The sequence below is a fragment of the Cherax quadricarinatus genome, chromosome 39 (assembly GCF_038502225.1).
Source record: "Cherax quadricarinatus isolate ZL_2023a chromosome 39, ASM3850222v1, whole genome shotgun sequence".
Lineage (NCBI taxonomy): Eukaryota > Metazoa > Arthropoda > Malacostraca > Decapoda > Parastacidae > Cherax > Cherax quadricarinatus.
The window spans coordinates 31,795,222-31,815,119 of NC_091330.1; the positions used below are offsets into that span (position 1 = coordinate 31,795,222).

At 40.7% G+C, this 19,898-nt stretch overlaps 1 protein-coding gene across 4 annotated transcripts in view; it reads left to right on the forward strand.

The window, feature by feature from the left end:
* Positions 1 to 19,898, forward strand: part of LOC128696231 (protein scarlet-like) — a 351,307-nt gene that overhangs the window by 323,070 nt on the left and 8,339 nt on the right. The gene's annotated exons all lie outside the window — the stretch shown is intronic.

Below are 19,898 nucleotides of genomic sequence, written 5' to 3' on the forward strand. Positions count from 1 at the left end.
GGTATCATTATCTTAGAACACTGGTGAGGGGTATCATTATCTTAGAACACTGGTGAGGGGTATCATTATCTTAGAACAGGGGTATCATTATCTTAGAACACTGGTGAGGGGTATCATTATCTTAGAACACTGGTGAGGGGTATCATTATCTTAGAACACTGGTGAGGGGTATCATTATCTTAGAACACTGGTGAGGGGTATCATTATCTTAGAACACTGGTGAGGGGTATCATTATCTTAGAACACTGGTGAGGGGTATCATTATCTTAGAACACTGGTGAGGGGTATCATTATCTTAAAACACTGTTGAGGGGTATCATTATCTTAGAACACTGGTGATCATTATCTTAGAACACTGGTGAGGGGTATCATTATCTTAGAACACTAGTGAGGGGTATCATTATCTTAGAACACTGGTGAGGGGTATCATTATCTTAGAACACTGGTGAGGGGTATCATTATCTTAGAACACTGGTGAGGGGTATCATTATCTTAGAACACTGGTGAGGGGTATCATTATCTTAGAACACTGGTGAGGGGTATCATTATCTTAGAACACTGGTGAGGGAGTATCATTATCTTAGAACACTGGTGAGGGGTATCATTATCTTAGAACACTGGTGAGGGGTATCATTATCTTAGAACACTGGTGAGGGGTATCATTATCTTAGAACACTGGTGAGGGGTATCATTATCTTAGAACACTGGTCAGGGGAACACTGGTATCATTATCTTAGAACACGGGTGTGGGTTATCATTATCTTAGAACACTGGTGAGGGGTATCATTATCTTAGAACACTGGTGAGGGGTATCATTATCTTAGAACACTGGTGAGGGGTATCATTATCTTAGAACACTGGTGAGGGGTATCATTATCTTAGAACACTGGTGAGGGGTATCATTATCTTAGAACACTATATCATTATCTTAGAACACTGGTGAGGGGTATCATTATCTTAGAACACTGGTGAGGGGTATCATTATCTTAGAACACTGGTGAGGGGTATCATTATCTTAGAACACTGGTGAGGGGTATCATTATCTTAGAACACTGGTGAGGGGTATCATTATCTTAGAACACTGGTGAGGGGAACACTGGTGATATCATTATCTTAGAACACTGGTGAGGGGTATCATTATCTTAGAACACTGGTGAGGGGTATCATTATCTTAGAACACTGGTGAGGGGGGGTATCATTATCTTAGAACACTGGTGAGGGGTATCATTATCTTAGAACACTGGTGAGGGGTATCATTATCTTAGAACACTGGTGAGGGGTATCATTATCTTAGAACACTGGTGAGGGGGTATCATTATCTTAGAACACTGGTGAGGGGTATCATTATCTTAGAACACTGGTGAGGGGTATCATTATCTTAGAACACTGGTGAGGGGTATCATTATCTTAGAACACTGGTGAGGGGTATCATTATCTTAGAACACTGGTGAGGGGTATCATTATCTTAGAACACTGGTGAGGGGTATCATTATCTTAGAACACTGGTGAGGGGGTATCATTATCTTAGAACACTGGTGAGGGGGTATCATTATCTTAGAACACTGGTGAGGGGTATCATTATCTTAGAACACTGGTGAGGGGGTATCATTATCTTAGAACACTGGTGAGGGGTATCATTATCTTAGAACACTGGTGAGGGGTATCATTATCTTAGAACACTGGTGAGGGGTATCATTATCTTAGAACACTGGTGAGGGGTATCATTATCTTAGAACACTGGTGAGGGGTATCATTATCTTAGAACACTGGTGAGGGGTATCATTATCTTAGAACACTGGTGAGGGGTATCATTATCTTAGAACACTGGTGAGGGGTATCATTATCTTAGAACACTGGTGAGGGGTATCATTATCTTAGAACACTGGTGAGGGGTATCATTATCTTAGAACACTGGTGAGGGGTATCATTATCTTAGAACACTGGTGAGGGGTATCATTATCTTAGAACACTGGTGAGGGGTATCATTATCTTAGAACACTGGTGAGGGGTATCATTATCTTAGAAAACTGGTGAGGGGTATCATTATCTTAGAACACTGGTGAGGGGTATCATTATCTTAGAACACTGGTGAGGGGTATCATTATCTTAGAACACTGGTGAGGGGTATCATTATCTTAGAACACTGGTGAGGGGTATCATTATCTTAGAACACTGGTGAGGGGTATCATTATCTTAGAACACTGGTGAGGGGTATCATTATCTTAGAACACTGGTGAGGGGTATCATTATCTTAGAACACTGGTGAGGGGTATCATTATCTTAGAACACTGGTGAGGGGTATCATTATCTTAGAACACTGGTGAGGGGTATCATTATCTTAGAACACTGGTGAGGGGTATCATTATCTTAGAACACTGGTGAGGGGTATCATTATCTTAGAACACTGGTGAGGGGTATCATTATCTTAGAACACTGGTGAGGGGTATCATTATCTTAGAACACTGGTGAGGGGTATCATTATCTTAGAACACTGGTGAGGGGTATCATTATCTTAGAACACTGGTGAACACTGGGGGGGGTATCATTATCTTAGAACACTGGTGAGGGGTATCATCATCTTAGAACACTGGTGAGGGTGTATCATTATCTTAGAACACTGGTGAGGGGGTATCATTATCTTAGAACACTGGTGAGGGTGTATCATTATCTTAGAACACTGGTGAGGGGTATCATTATCTTAGAACACTGGTAGGGGGTATCATTATCTTAGAACACTGGTGAGGGGTATCATTATCTTAGAACACTGGTGAGGGGTATCATTATCTTAGAACACTGGTGAGGGGTATCATTATCTTAGAACACTGGTGAGGGGTATCATTATCTTAGAACACTGGTGAGGGGTATCATTATCTTAGAACACTGGTGAGGGATCATTATCTTAGAACACTGGTTAGGGGTATCATTATCTTAGAACACTGGTGAGGGGTATCATTATCTTAGAACACTGGTGAGGGGTATCATTATCTTAGAACACTGGTGCGGGGGTATCATATGGTGAGGGGTATCATTATCTTAGAACACTGGTGAGGGGTAGGGTGTATCATTATCTTAGAACACTGGTGAGGGTGTATCATTATCTTAGAACACTGGTGAGGGGTATCATTATCTTAGAACACTGGTGAGGGGGTATCATTATCTTAGAACACTGGTGAGGGGTATCATTATCTTAGAACACTGGTGAGGGGTATCATTATCTTAGAACACTGGTGAGGGGTATCATTATCTTAGAACACTGGTGAGGGGTATAATTATCTTAGAACACTGGTGAGGGGTATCATTATCTTAGAACACTGGTGAGGGGTATCATTATCTTAGAACACTGGTGAGGGGTATCATTATCTTAGAACACTGGTGAGGGGTATCATTATCTTAGAACACTGGTGAGGGGTATCATTATCTTAGAACACTGGTGAGGGGTATCATTATCTTAGAACACTGGTGAACACTGGGAGGGGGTATCATTATCTTAGAACACTGGTGAGGGGTATGATTATCTTAGAACACTGGTGAGGGGTATCATTATCTTAGAACACTGGTGAGGGGTATCATTATCTTAGGGAGGGGTATCATTATCTTAGAACACTGGTGAGGGGTATCATTATCTTAGAACACTGGTGAGGGGTATCATTATCTTAGAACACTGGTGAGGGGTATCATTATCTTAGAACACTGGTGATATCATTATCTTAGAACACTGGTGAGGGGTATCATTATCTTAGAACACTGGTGAGGGGTATCATTATCTTAAAACACTGTTGAGGGGTATCATTATCTTAGAACACTGGTGAGGGGTATCATTATCTTAGAACACTGGTGAGGGGTATCATTATCTTAGAACACTGGTGAGGGGTATCATTATCTTAGAACACTGGTGAGGGGTATCATTATCTTAGAACACTGGTGAGGGGTATCATTATCTTAGAACACTGGTGAGGGGTATCATTATCTTAGAACACTGGTGAGGGGTATCATTATCTTAGAACACTGGTGAGGGGTATCATTATCTTAGAACACTGGTGAGGGGTATCATTATCTTAGAACACTGGTGAGGGGTATCATTATCTTAGAACACTGGTGAGGGGTATCATTATCTTAGAACACTGGTGAGGGGTATCATTATCTTAGAACACTGGTGAGGGGTATCATTATCTTAGAACACTGGTGAGGGGTATCATTATCTTAGAACACTGGTGAGGGGTATCATTATCTTAGAACACTGGTGAGGGGGTATCATTATCTTAGAACACTGGTGAGGGGTATCATTATCTTAGAACACTGGTGAGGGGTATCATTATCTTAGAACACTGGTGAGGGGTATCATTATCTTAGAACACTGGTGAGGGGTATCATTATCTTAGAACACTGGTGAGGGGTATCATTATCTTAGAACACTAGTGAGGGGTATCATTATCTTAGAACACTGGTGAGGGGTATCATTATCTTAGAACACTGGTGAGGGGTATCATTATCTTAGAACACTGGTGAGGGGGTATCATTATCTTAGAACACTGGTGAGGGGTATCATTATCTTAGAACACTGGTGAGGGAGGGGTATCATTATCTTAGAACACTGGTGAGGGGTATCATTATCTTAGAACACTGGTGAGGGGGAACACTATCATTATCTTAGAACACTGGTGAGGGGTATCATTATCTTAGAACACTGGTGAGGGGTATCATTATCTTAGAACACTGGTGAGGGGTATCATTATCTTAGAACACTGGTGAGGGGTATCATTATCTTAGAACACTGGTGAGGGGTATCATTATCTTAGAACACTGGTGAGGGGTATCATTATCTTAGAACACTGGTGAGGGGTATCATTATCTTAGAACACTGGTGAGGGGTATCATTATCTTAGAACACTGGTGAGGGGTATCATTATCTTAGAACACTGGTGAGGGGTATCATTATCTTAGAACACTGGTGAGGGGTATCATTATCTTAGAACACTGGTGAGGGGTATCATTATCTTAGAACAATGGTGAGGGGTATCATTATCTTAGAACACTGGTGAGGGGTATCATTATCTTAGAACACTGGTGAGGGGTATCATTATCTTAGAACACTGGTGAGGGGTATCATTATCTTAGAACACTGGTGAGGGGTATCATTATCTTAGAACACTGGTGAGGGGGTATCATTATCTTAGAACACTGGTGAGGGGTATCATTATCTTAGAACACTGGTGAGGGGTATCATTATCTTAGAACACTGGTGAGGGGTATCATTATCTTAGAACACTGGTGAGGGGTATCATTATCTTAGAACACAGGGGTATCATTATCTTAGAACACTGGTGAGGGGTATCATTATCTTAGAACACTGGTGAGAGGTATCATTATCTTAGAACACTGGTGAGGGGTATCATTATCTTAGAACACTGGTGAGGGGTATCATTATCTTAGAACACTGGTGAGGGGTATCATTATCTTAGAACACTGGTGAGGGGGTATCATTATCTTAGAACACTGGTGAGGGGTATCATTATCTTAGAACACTGGTGAGGGGTATCATTATCTTAGAACACTGGTGAGGGGTATCATTATCTTAGAACACTGGTGAGGGGTATCATTATCTTAGAACACTGGTGAGGGGTATCATTATCTTAGAACACTGGTGAGGGGTATCATTATCTTAGAACACTGGTGAGGGGTATCATTATCTTAGAACACTGGTGAGGGGTATCATTATCTTAGAACACTGGTGAGGGGTATCATTATCTTAGAACACTGGTGAGGGGGTATCATTATCTTAGAACACTGGTGAGGGGGTATCATTATCTTAGAACACTGGTGAGGGGTATCATTATCTTAGAACACTGGTGAGGGGTATCATTATCTTAGAACACTGGTGAGGGGTATCATTATCTTAGAACACTGGTGAGGGGTATCATTATCTTAGAACACTGGTGAGGGGGTATCATTATCTTAGAACACTGGTGAGGGGTATCATTATCATAGAAAACGGGTGATCATTATCTTAGAACACTGGTGAGGGGTATCATTATCTTAGAACACTGGTGAGGGGGTATCATTATCTTAGAACACTTGTGAGGGGTATCATTATCTTAGAACACTGGTGAGGGGTATTATTATCTTAGAACACTGGTGAGTTGTATCATTATCTTAGAACACTGGTGAGGGGTATCATTATCTTAGAACACTGGTGAGGGGTATCATTATCTTAGAACACTGGTGAGAACACTGGTGTATCATTATCTTAGAACACTGGTGAGGGGTATCATTATCTTAGAACACTGGTGAGGGTGTATCATTATCTTAGAACACTGGTGAGGGGTATCATTATCTTAGAACACTGGTGAGGGGGTATCATTATCTTAGAACACTGGTGAGGGGTATCATTATCTTAGAACACTGGTGAGGGGTATCATTATCTTAGAACACTGGTGAGGGGTATCATTATCTTAGAACACTGGTGAGGGGTATCATTATCTTAGAACACTGGTGAGGGGTATCATTATCTTAGAACACTGGTGAGGGGTATCATTATCTTAGAACACTGGTGAGGGGTATCATTATCTTAGAACACTGGTGAGGGGTATCATTATCTTAGAACACTGGTGAGGGGTATCATTATCTTAGAACACTGGTGAGGGGGTATCATTATCTTAGAACACATTATCTTAGAACACTGGTGAGGGTGTGGTGAGAGTGTATTATCTTAGAACACTGGTGATATCATTATCTTAGAACACTGGTGAGGGGTATCATTATCTTAGAACACTGGTGAGGGGTATCATTATCTTAGAACACTATCATTATCTTAGAACACTGGTGAGGGGTATCATTATCTTAGAACACTGGTGAGGGGTATCATTATCTTAGAACACTGGTGAGGGGTATCATTATCTTAGAACACTGGTGAGGGGGTATCATTATCTTAGAACACTGGTGAGGGGTATCATTATCTTAGAACACTGGTGAGGGGTATCATTATCTTAGAACACTGGTGAGGGGTATCATTATCTTAGAACACTGGTGAGGGGTATCATTATCTTAGAACACTGGTGAGGGGTATCATTATCTTAGAACACTGGTGAGGGGTATCATTATCTTAGAACACTGGTGAGGGGTATCATTATCTTAGAACACTGGTGAGGGGTATCATTATCTTAGAACACTGGTGAGGGGTATCATTATCTTAGAACACTGGTGAGGGGTATCATTATCTTAGAACACTGGTGAGGGGTATCATTATCTTAGAACACTGGTGAGGGGGTATCATTATCTTAGAACACTGGTGAGGGGTATTATTATCTTAGAACACTGGTGAGGGGTATCATTATCTTAGAACACTGGTGAGGGGTATCATTATCTTAGAACACTGGTGAGGGGTATCATTATCTTAGAACACTGGTGAGGGGTATCATTATCTTAGAACACTGGTGAGGGGTATCATTATCTTAGAACACTGGTGAGGGGTATCATTATCTTAGAACACTGGTGAGGGGGTATCATTATCTTAGAAAACTGGTGAGGGGTATCATTATCTTAGAACACTGGTGAGGGGGTATCATTATCTTAGAACACTGGTGAGGGGTATCATTATCTTAGAACACTGGTGAGGGGTATCATTATCTTAGAACACTGGTGAGGGGGTATCATTATCTTGAAACACTTGTGAGGGGGTATCATTATCTTAGAACACTGGTGAGGGGTATCATTATCTTAGAACACTGGTGAGGGGTATCATTATCTTAGAACACTGGTGAGGGGTATCATTATCTTAGAACACTGGTGAGGGGTATCATTATCTTAGAACACTGGTGAGGGGGTATCATTATCTTAGAACACTGGTGAGGGGTATCATTATCTTAGAACACTGGTGAGGGGTATCATTATCTTAGAACACTGGTGAGGGGTATCATTATCTTAGAACACTGGTGAGGGGTATCATTATCTTAGAACACTGGTGAGGGGTATCATTATCTTAGAACACTTGTGAGGGGTATCATTATCTTAGAACACTGGTGAGGGGGGTATCATTATCTTAGAACACTGGTGAGGGGGTATCATTATCTTAGAACACTGGTGAGGGGTATCATTATCTTAGAACACTGGTGAGGGGTATCATTATCTTAGAACACTGGTGAGGGGGTATCATTATCTTAGAACACTGGTGAGGGGTATCATTATCTTAGAACACTGGTGAGGGGTATCATTATCTTAGAACACTGGTGAGGGGGTATCATTATCTTAGAACACTGGTGAGGGGTATCATTATCTTAGAACACTGGTGAGGGGTATCATTATCTTAGAACACTGGTGAGGGGGTATTATTACCTTAGAACACTGGTGAGGGGTATCATTATCTTAGAACACTGGTGAGGGGTATCATTATCTTAGAACACTGGTGAGGGGGTATCATTATCTTAGAACACTGGTGAGGGGGAACACTGGTGAGGGGTATCAGAACACTGGTATCTTAGAACACTGGTGAGGGGTATCATTATCTTAGAACACTATCATTATCTTAGAACACTGGTGAGGGGTATCATTATCTTAGAACACTGGTGAGGGGTATCATTATCTTAGAACACTGGTGATCATTATCTTAGAACACTGGTGAGGGGTATCATTATCTTAGAACACTGGTGAGGGGTATCATTATCTTAGAACACTGGTGAGGGGTAGGGGGGTATCATTATCTTAGAACACTGGTGAGGGGTATCATTATCTTAGAACACTGGTGAGGGGTTATCTTATTGAGGGGGGTATCATTATCTTAGAACACTGGTGAGGGGTATCATTATCTTAGAACACTGGTGAGGGGGTATCATTATCTTAGAACACTGGTGAGGGGGGAAAACATATCATTATCTTAGAACACTTGTGAGGGGTATCATTATCTTAGAACACTGGTGAGGGGGTATCATTATCTTAGAACACTGGTGAGGGGTATCATTATCTTAGAACACTGGTGAGGGGGTATCATTATCTTAGAGAACTGGTGAGGGGTATCATTATCTTAGAACACTGGTGAGGGGGTATCATTATCTTAGAACACTGGTGAGGGGAACACTGGTATCATTATCTTAGAACACTGGTGAGGGGTATCATTATCTTAGAACACTGGTGAGGGGTATCATTATCTTAGAACACTGGTGTGGGGGTATCATTATCTTAGAACACTGGTGAGGGGTATCATTATCTTAGAACACTGGTGAGGGGTATCATTATCTTAGAACACTGGTGAGGGGTATCATTATCTTAGAACACTTGTGAGGGGTATCATTATCTTAGAACACTGGTGAGGGGTATCATTATCTTAGAACACTGGTGAGGGGTATCATTATCTTAGAACACTGGTGAGGGTGTATCATTATCTTAGAACACTGGTGAGGGGTATCATTATCTTAGAACACTGGTGAGGGGTATCATTATCTTAGAACACTGGTGAGGGGTATCATTATCTTAGAACACTGGTGAGGGGTATCATTATCTTAGAACACTGGTGAGGGGTATCATTATCTTAGAACACTGGTGAGGGGTATCATTATCTTAGAACACTGGTGAGGGGTATCATTATCTTAGAACACTGGTGAGGGGTATCATTATCTTAGAACACTGGTGAGGGGTATCATTATCTTAGAACACTGGTGAGGGGTATCATTATCTTAGAACACTGGTGAGGGGTATCATTATCTTAGAACACTGGTGAGGGGTATCATTATCTTAGAACACTGGTGAGGGGTATCATTATCTTAGAACACTGGTGAGGGGTATCATTATCTTAGAACACTGGTGAGGGGTATCATTATCTTAGAACACTGGTGAGGGGTATCATTATCTTAGAACACTGGTGAGGGGTATCATTATCTTAGAACACTGGTGAGGGGTATCATTATCTTAGAACACTGGTGAGGGGTATCATTATCTTAGAACACTGGTGAGGGGTATCATTATCTTAGAACACTATCATTATCTTAGAACACTGGTGAGGGGGTATCATTATCTTAGAACACTGGTGAGGGGTATCATTATCTTAGAACACACTGGTGAGGGGTATCATTATCTTAGAACACTGGTGAGGGGGTATCATTATGTTAGTATCATTATCTTAGAACACTGGTGAGGGGTATCATTATCTTAGAACACTGGTGAGGGGTATCATTATCTTAGAACACTGGTGAGGGGTATCATTATCTTAGAACACTGGTGAGGGGTATCATTATCTTAGAACACTGGTGAGGGGTATCATTATCTTAGAACACTGGTGAGGGGTATCATTATCTTAGAACACTGGTGAGGGGGTATCATTATCTTAGAACACTGGTGAGGGGGTATCATTATCTTAGAACACTGGTGAGGGGTATCATTATCTTAGAACACTGGTGAGGGGTATCATTATCTTAGAACACTGGTGAGGGGTATCATTATCTTAGAACACTGGTGAGGGGTATCATTATCTTAGAACACTGGTGAGGGGGTATCATTATCTTAGAACACTGGTGAGGGGGTATCATTATCTTAGAACACTGGTGAGGGGTATCATTATCTTAGAACACTGGTGAGGGTGTATCATTATCTTAGAACACTGGTGAGGGGTATCATTATCTTAGAACACTGGTGAGGGGTATAATTATAATAGAACACTGGTGAGGGGTATTATCTTAGAACATGGTATCTTAGAACACTGGTGAGGGGTATCATTATCTTAGAACACTGGTGAGGGGTATCATTATCTTAGAACACTGGTGAGGGGTATCATTATCTTAGAACACTGGTGAGGGGTATCATTATCTTAGAACACTGGTGAGGGGTATCATTATCTTAGAACACTGGTGAGGGGTATCATTATCTTAGAACACTGGTGAGGGGTATCATTATCTTAGAACACTGGTGAGGGGTATCATTATCTTAGAACACTGGTGAGGGGTATCATTATCTTAGAACACTGGTGAGGGGGTATCATTTTCTTAGAACACTGGTGAGGGGTATTATTATCTTAGAACACTGGTGAGGGGTATCATTATCTTAGAACACTGGTGAGGGGTATCATTATCTTAGAACACTGGTGAGGGGTATCATTATCTTAGAACACTGGTGAGGGGTATCATTATCTTAGAACACTGTTGAGGGGTATCATTATCTTAGAACACTGGTGATCATTAGAACACTGGTGAGGGGTATCATTATCTTACAACACTGGAGATGGGTATCATTATCTTAGAACACTGGTGAGGGGTATCATTATCTTAGAACACTGGTGAGGGGTATCATTATCTTAGAACACTGGTGAGGGGTATCATTATCTTAGAACACTGGTGAGGGGTATCATTATCTTAGAACACTGGTGAGGGGTATCATTATCTTAGAACACTGGTGAGGGGTATCATTATCTTAGAACACTGGTGAGGGGTATCATTATCTTAGAACACTGGTGAGGGGTATCATTATCTTAGAACACTGGTGAGGGGTATATCATTCTCTTATAACACTGGTGAGGGGTATCATTATCTTAGAACACTGGTGAGGGGTATCATTATCTTAGAACACTGGTGAGGGGTATCATTATCTTAGAACACTGGTGAGGGGGTATCATTATCTTAGAACACTGGTGAGGGGTATCATTATCTTAGAACACTGGTGAGGGGTATCATTATCTTAGAACACTGGTGAGGGGTATCATTATCTTAGAACACTGGTGAGGGGTATCATTATCTTAGAACACTGGTGAGGGGTATCATTATCTTAGAACACTGGTGAGGGGGTATCATTATCTTAGAAGACTGGTGAGGGGTATCATTATCTTAGAACACTGGTGAGGGGTATCATTATCTTAGAACACTGGTGAGGGGTATCATTATCTTAGAACACTGGTGAGGGGTATCATTATCTTAGAACACTGGTGGTATCATTATCTTAGAACACTGGTGAGGGGTATCATTATCTTAGAACACTGGTGAGGGGTATCATTATCTTAGAACACTGGTGAGGGTATTATTATCTTAGTATCATTATCTTAGAACACTGGTGAGGGGTATCATTATCTTAGAACACTGGTGAGGGGTATCATTATCTTAGAACACTGGTGAGGGGTATCATTATCTTAGAACACTGGTGAGGGGTATCATTATCTTAGAACACTGGTGAGGGGTATCATTATCTTAGAACACTGGTGAGGGGTATCATTATCTTAGAACACTGGTGAGGGGTATCATTATCTTAGAACACTGGTGAGGGGTATCAGTATCTTAGAACACTGGTGACTTATCTTAGGTGAGGGGTATCATTATCTTAGAACACTGGTGAGGGGTATCATTATCTTAGAACACTGGTGAGGGGTATCATTATCTTAGAACACTGGTGAGGGGTATCATTATCTTAGAACACTGGTGAGGGGTATCATTATCTTAGAACACTGGTGAGGGGTATCATTATCTTAGAACACTGGTGAGGGGTATCATTATCTTAGAACACTGGTGAGGGGTATCATTATCTTAGAACACTGGTGAGGGGTATCATTATCTTAGAACACTGGTGAGGGGTATCATTATCTTAGAACACTGGTGAGGGGTATCATTATCTTAGAACACTGGTGAGGGGTATCATTATCTTAGAACACTGGTGAGGGGTATCATTATCTTAGAACACTGGTGAGGGGTATCATTATCTTAGAACACTGGTGAGGGGTATCATTATCTTAGAACACTGGTGAGGGGTATCATTATCTTAGAACACTGGTGAGGGGTATCATTATCTTAGAACACTGGTGAGGGGTATCATTATCTTAGAACACTGGTGAGGGGTATCATTATCTTAGAACACTGGTGAGGGGTATCATTATCTTAGAACACTGGTGAGGGGTATCATTATCTTAGAACACTGGTGAGGGGTATCATTATCTTAGAACACTGGTGAGGGGTATCATTATCTTAGAACACTGGTGAGGGGTATCATTATCTTAGAACACTGGTGAGGGGTATCATTATCTTAGAACACTGGTGAGGGGTATCATTATCTTAGAACACTGGTGAGGGGTATCATTATCTTAGAACACTGGTGAGGGGTATCATTATCTTAGAACACTGGTGAGGGGTATCATTATCTTAGAACACTGGTGAGGGGTATCATTATCTTAGAACACTGGTGAGGGGTATCATTATCTTAGAACACTGGTGAGGGGTATCATTATCTTAGAACACTGGTGAGGGGTATCATTATCTTAGAACACTGGTGAGGGGTATCATTATCTTAGAACACTGGTGAGGGGTATCATTATCTTAGAACACTGGTGAGGGGTATCATTATCTTAGAACACTGGTGAGGGGTATCATTATCTTAGAACACTGGTGAGGGGGTATCATTATCTTAGAACACTGGTGAGGGGTATCATTATCTTAGAACACTGGTGAGGGTGTATCATTATCTTAGAACACTGGTGAGGGGTATCATTATCTTAGAACACTGGTGAGGGTGTATCATTATCTTAGAACACTGGTGAGGGGTATCATTATCTTAGAACACTGGTGAGGGGGTATCATTATCTTAGAACACTGGTGAGGGGTATCATTATCTTAGAACACTGGTGAGGGGTATCATTATCTTAGAACACTGGTGAGGGGTATCATTATCTTAGAACACTGGTATCATTATCTTAGAACACTGGTGAGGGTGTATCATTATCTTAGAACACTGGTGAGGGGTATCATTATCTTAGAACACTCGTGAGGGGTCATTATCTTAGAACACTAGTGAGGGGTATCATTATCTTAGAACACTGGTGAGGGGTATCATTATCTTAGAACACTGGTGAGGGGTATCATTATCTTAGAACACTGGTGAGGGGAACACTATCATTATCTTAGAACACTGGTGAGGGGTATCATTATCTTAGAACACTATCATTATCTTAGAACACTGGTGAGGGGTATCATTATCTTAGAACACTGGTGAGGGGTATCATTATCTTAGAACACTGGTGAGGGGTATCATTATCTTAGAACACTGGTGAGGGGGTATCATTATCTTAGAACACTGGTGAGGGGTATCATTATCTTAGAACACTGGTGAGGGTGTATCATTATCTTAGAACACTGGTGAGGGGGTATCATTATCTTAGAACACTGGTGAGGGGGTATCATTTTCTTAGAACACTGGTGAGGGGTATCATTATCTTAGAACACTGGTGAGGGGTATCATTATTTTAGAACACTGGTGAGGGGTATCATTATCTTAGAACACTGGTGAGGGGTATCATTATCTTAGAACACTGGTGAGGGGGTATCATTATCTTAGAACACTGGTGAGGGGTATCATTATCTTAGAACACTGGTGAGGGGTATCCTTATCTTAGAACACTGGTGAGGGGTATCATTATCTTAGAACACTGTTGAGGGGGTATCATTATCTTAGAACACTAGTGAGGGGGTATCATTATCTTAGAACACTGGTGAGGGTGTATCATTATCTTAGAACACTGGTGAGGGGTATCATTATCTTAGAACACTGGTGAGAGTGTATCATTATCTTAGAACACTAGTGTGGGGTATCATTATCTTAGAACACTGGTGAGGGTGTATCATTATCTTAGAACACTGGTGAGGGGCATCATTATCTTAGAACACTGGTGAGGGTGTATCATTATCTTAGAACACTGGTGATGGGTATCATTATCTTAGAACACTGGTGAGGGGGTATCATTATCTTAGAACACTGGTGAGGGGGTATCATTATCTTAGAACACTGGTGAGGGGGTATCATTATCTTAGAACACTGGTGAGGGTGTATCATTATCTTAGAACACTGGTGAGGGGTATCATTATCTTAGAACACTGGTGAGGGTGTATCATTATCTTAGAACACTGGTGAGGGGTATCATTATCTTAGAACACTGGTGAGGGTGTATCATTATCTTAGAACACTGGTGAGGGGTATCATTATCTTAGAACACTGGTGAGGGTGTATCATTATCTTAGAACACTGGTGATGGGTATCATTATCTTAGAACACTGGTGAGGGGGTATCATTATCTTAGAACACTGGTGAGGGGGTATCATTATCTTAGAACACTGGTGAGGGGGTATCATTATCTTAGAACACTGGTGAGGGGGTATCATTATCTTAGAACACTGGTGAGGGTGTATCATTATCTTAGAACACTGGTGAGGGGTATCATTATCTTAGAACACTGGTGAGGGTGTATCATTATCTTTGAACACTGGTGAGGGTGTATCATTATCTTAGAACACTGGTGAGGGGTATCATTATCTTAGAACACTGGTGAGGGGGTATCATTATCTTAGAACACTGGTGAGGGTGTATCATTATCTTAGAACACTGGTGAGGGTGTATCATTATCTTATAACACTGGTGAGGGGGTATCATTATCTTAGAACACTGGTGAGGGTGTATCATTATCTTAGAACACTGGTGAGGGGTATCATTATCTTAGAACACTGGTGAGGGGGTATCATTATCTTAGAACACTGGTGAGGGGTATCATTATCTTAGAACACTGGTGAGGGGTATCATTATCTTAGAACACTGGTGAGGGGTATCATTATCTTAGAACACTGGTGAGGGGTATCATTATCTTAGAACACTGGTGAGGGGTATAATTATCTTAGAACACTGGTGAGGGGTATTATTATCTTAGAACACTGGTGAGGGGTATCATTATCTTAGAACACTGGTGAGGGGTATAATTATCTTAGAACACTGGTGAGGGGTATTATTATCTTAGAACACTGTTGAGGGGTATCATTATCTTAGAACACTGGTGAGTGGTATCATTATCTTAAAACACTGGTGAGGGGTATCATTATCTTAGAACACTGGTGAGGGGTATAATTATCTTAGAACACTGGTGAGGGGTATCATTATCTTAGAACACTGGTGAGGGGTATCATTATCTTAGAACACTGGTGAGGGGTTATTATTATCTTAGAACACTGGTGAGGGATATCATTATCTTAGAACACTGGTGAGGGGTATCATTATCTTAGAACACTGGTGAGGGGTATCATTATCTTAGAACACTGGTGAGGGGTATCATTATCTTAGAACACTGGTGAGGGGTATCATTATCTTAGAACACTGGTGAGGGGTATCATTATCTTAGAACACTGGTGAGGGGGTATCATTATCTTAGAACACTGGTGAGTTGTATCATTATCTTAGAACACTGGTGAGGGGTATCATTATCTTAGAACACTGGTGAGGGGTATCATTATCTTAGACACTGGTGAGGGGTATCATTATCTTAGAACACTTGTGAGGGGTATCATTATCTTAGAACACTGGTGAGGGGTATCATTATCTTAGAACACTGGTGAGGGGGTATCATTATCTTAGAACACTGGTGAGGGGTATCATTATCTTAGAACACTGGTGAGGGTGTATCATTATCTTAGAACACTGGTGAGGGGTATCATTATCTTAGAACACTGGTGAGGGGGTATCATTATCTTAGAACACTGGTGAGGGGTATCATTATCTTAGAACACTGGTGAGAGGTATCATTATCTTAGAACACTGGTGAGGGGTATCATTATCTTAGAACACTGGTGAGGGGTATCATTATCTTAGAACACTGGTGAGGGGGTATCATTATCTTAGAACACTGGTGAGGGGTATCATTATCTTAGAACACTGGTGAGGGGGTATCATTATCTTAGAACACTGGTGAGGGGTATCATTATCTTAGAACACTGGTGAGGGGTATCATTATCTTAGAACACTGGTGAGGGGTATCATTATCTTAGAACACTGGTGAGGGGTATCATTATCTTAGAACACTGGTGAGAGGGTATCATTATCTTAGAACACTGGTGAGGGGGTATCATTATCTTAGAACACTGGTGAGGGGTATCATTATCTTAGAACACTGGTGAGGGTGTATCATTATCTTAGAACACTGGTGAGGGGTATCATTATCTTAGAACACTGGTGAGGGTGTATCATTATCTTAGAACACTGGTGAGGGGTATCATTATCTTAGAACACTGGTGAGGGTGTATCATTATCTTAGAACACTGTTGAGGGTGTATCATTATCTTAGAACACTGGTGAGGGGTATCATTATCTTAGAACACTGGTGAGGGGGTATCATTATCTTAGAACACTGGTGAGGGTGTATCATTATCTTAGAACACTGGTGAGGGTGTATCATTATCTTAGAACACTGGTGAGGGGGTATCATTATCTTAGAACACTGGTGAGGGTGTATCATTATCTTAGAACACTGGTGAGGGGTATCATTATCTTAGAACACTGGTGAGGGTGTATCATTATCTTAGAACACTGGTGAGGGGTATCATTATCTTAGAACACTGGTGAGGGGTATCATTATCTTAGAGCACTGGTGAGGGGTATCATTATCTTAGAACACTGGTGAGGGGTATCATTATCTTAGAACACTGGTGAGGGGTATAATTATCTTAGAACACTGGTGAGGGGTATTATTATCTTAGAACACTGGTGAGGGGTATCATTATCTTAGAACACTGGTGAGGGGTATCATTATCTTAGAACACTGGTGAGGGTGTATCATTATCTTAGAACACTGGTTAGGGGTATCATTATCTTAGAACACTGGTGAGGGTGTATCATTATCTTAGAACACTGGTGAGGGGTATCATTATCTTAGAACACTGGTGAGGGGGTATCATTATCTTAGAACACTGGTGAGGGGGTATCATTATCTTAGAAGACTGGTGAGGGGGTATCATTATTTTAGAACACTGGTGAGGGGGTATCATTATCTTAGAACACTGGTGAGGGTGTATCATTATCCTAGAACACTGGTGAGGGGTATCATTATCTTAGAACACTGGTGAGGGTGTATCATTATCTTAGAACACTGGTGAGGGTGTATCATTATCTTAGAACACTGGTGAGGGGTATCATTATCTTAGAACACTGGTGAGGGGGTATCATTATCTTAGAACACTGGTGAGGGTGTATCATTATCTTAGAACACTGGTGAGGGTGTATCATTATCTTAGAACACTGGTGAGGGGGTATCATTATCTTAGAACACTGGTGAGGGTGTATCATTATCTTAGAACACTGGTGAGGGGTATCATTATCTTAGAACACTGGTGAGGGGGTATCATTATCTTAGAACACTGGTGAGGGGTATCATTATCTTAGAACACTGGTGAGGGGTATCATTATCTTAGAACACTGGTGAGGGGTATCATTATCCTAGAACACTGGTGATGGGTATCATTATCTTAGAACACTGGTGAGGGGTATAATTATCTTAGAACACTGGTGAGGGGTGTTATTATCTTAGAACACTGGTGAGGGGTATCATTATCTTAGAACACTGGTGAGGGGTATCATTATCTTAGAACACTGGTGAGGGGGTGTCATTATCTCAGAACACTGGTGAGGGGTATCATTATCTCAGAACACTGGTGAGGGGGTATCATTATCTTAGAACACTGGTGAGGGGGTATCATTATCTTAGAACACTGGTGAGGGGTATCATTATCTCAGAACACTGGTGAGGGGGTATCATTATCTTAGAACACGGATCAGGATAATCTTCCCCACGAGCCTCTCACTAGCACAACTTACATGTTAGGCTCAGTATGCAAGGTCGGTCAAGTTTGGGTATGAACTTAGTATCCAAGTTCTAATCTATGGTAAATCAACCTTAAAACAGTTTGCATTATTTAGCATCAGATCAAAATGTTATTGAAATAAATAACAGAAGGTTGGGGCTTGAACCTTGAACAATAACAAGATTCTTGAGTCAGTGAGTCATGACACAGAAATGTTCGAATCATTGTGTTATTTTTCGTAAAATAATAATAAGAGTAGTATTACTTTTGTGTTGACATAACTCAGTGTTACTGTTGTGTTGTGTTGACATAACTCAGTGTTACTGTTGTGTTGTGTTAACATAACTCAGTGTTACTGTTGTGTTGTGTTAACATAACTCAGTGTTACTGTTGTGTTGTGTTGACATAACTCAGTGTTACTGTTGTGTTGTGTTAACATAACTCAGTGTTACTGTTGTGTTGTGTTAACATAACTCAGTGTTACTGTTGTGTTGTGTTGACATAACTCAGTGTTACTGTTGTGTTGTGTTAACATAACTCAGTGTTACTGTTGTGTAGTGTTGACATAACTCAGTGTTACTGTTGTGTTGTGTTAACATAACTCAGTGTTACTGTTGTGTTGCTTGTGTTAACATAACTCAGTGTTACTGCTGTGTTAACTTAACTCAGTGTTACTGTTGTGTTAACATAACTCAGTGTTACTGTTGTGTTAACATAACTCAGTGTTACTGTTGTGTTAACATAACTCAGTGTTACTGTTGTGTTGTGTTAACATAACTCAGTGTTACTGTTGTGTTGTGTTAACATAACTCAGTGTTACTGTTGTGTTAATATAACTCAGTGTTACTGTTGTGTTAACATAACTCAGTGTTACTGTTGTGTTAACATAACTCAGTGTTACTGTTGTGTTAACATAACTCAGTGTTACTGTTGTGTTAACATAACTCAGTGTTACTGTTGTGTTAACATAACTCAGTGTTACTGTTGTGTTAACATAACTCAGTGTTACTGTTGTGTTAACGTAACTCAGTGTTACTGTTGTGTTGTGTTAACATAACTCAGTGTTACTGTTGTGTTGTGTTAACATAACTCAGTGTTACTGTTGTGTTGTGTTAACATAAGTCAGTGTTACTGTTGTGTTAACATAACTCAGTGTTACTGTTGTGTTAACATAACTCAGTGTTACTGTTGTGTTAACATAACTCAGTGTTACTGTTGTGTTAACATAACTCAGTGTTACTGTTGTGTTAACATAACTCAGTGTTACTGTTGTGTTAACATAACTCAGTGTTACTGTTGTGTTAACATAACTCAGTGTTACTGTTGTGTTAACAT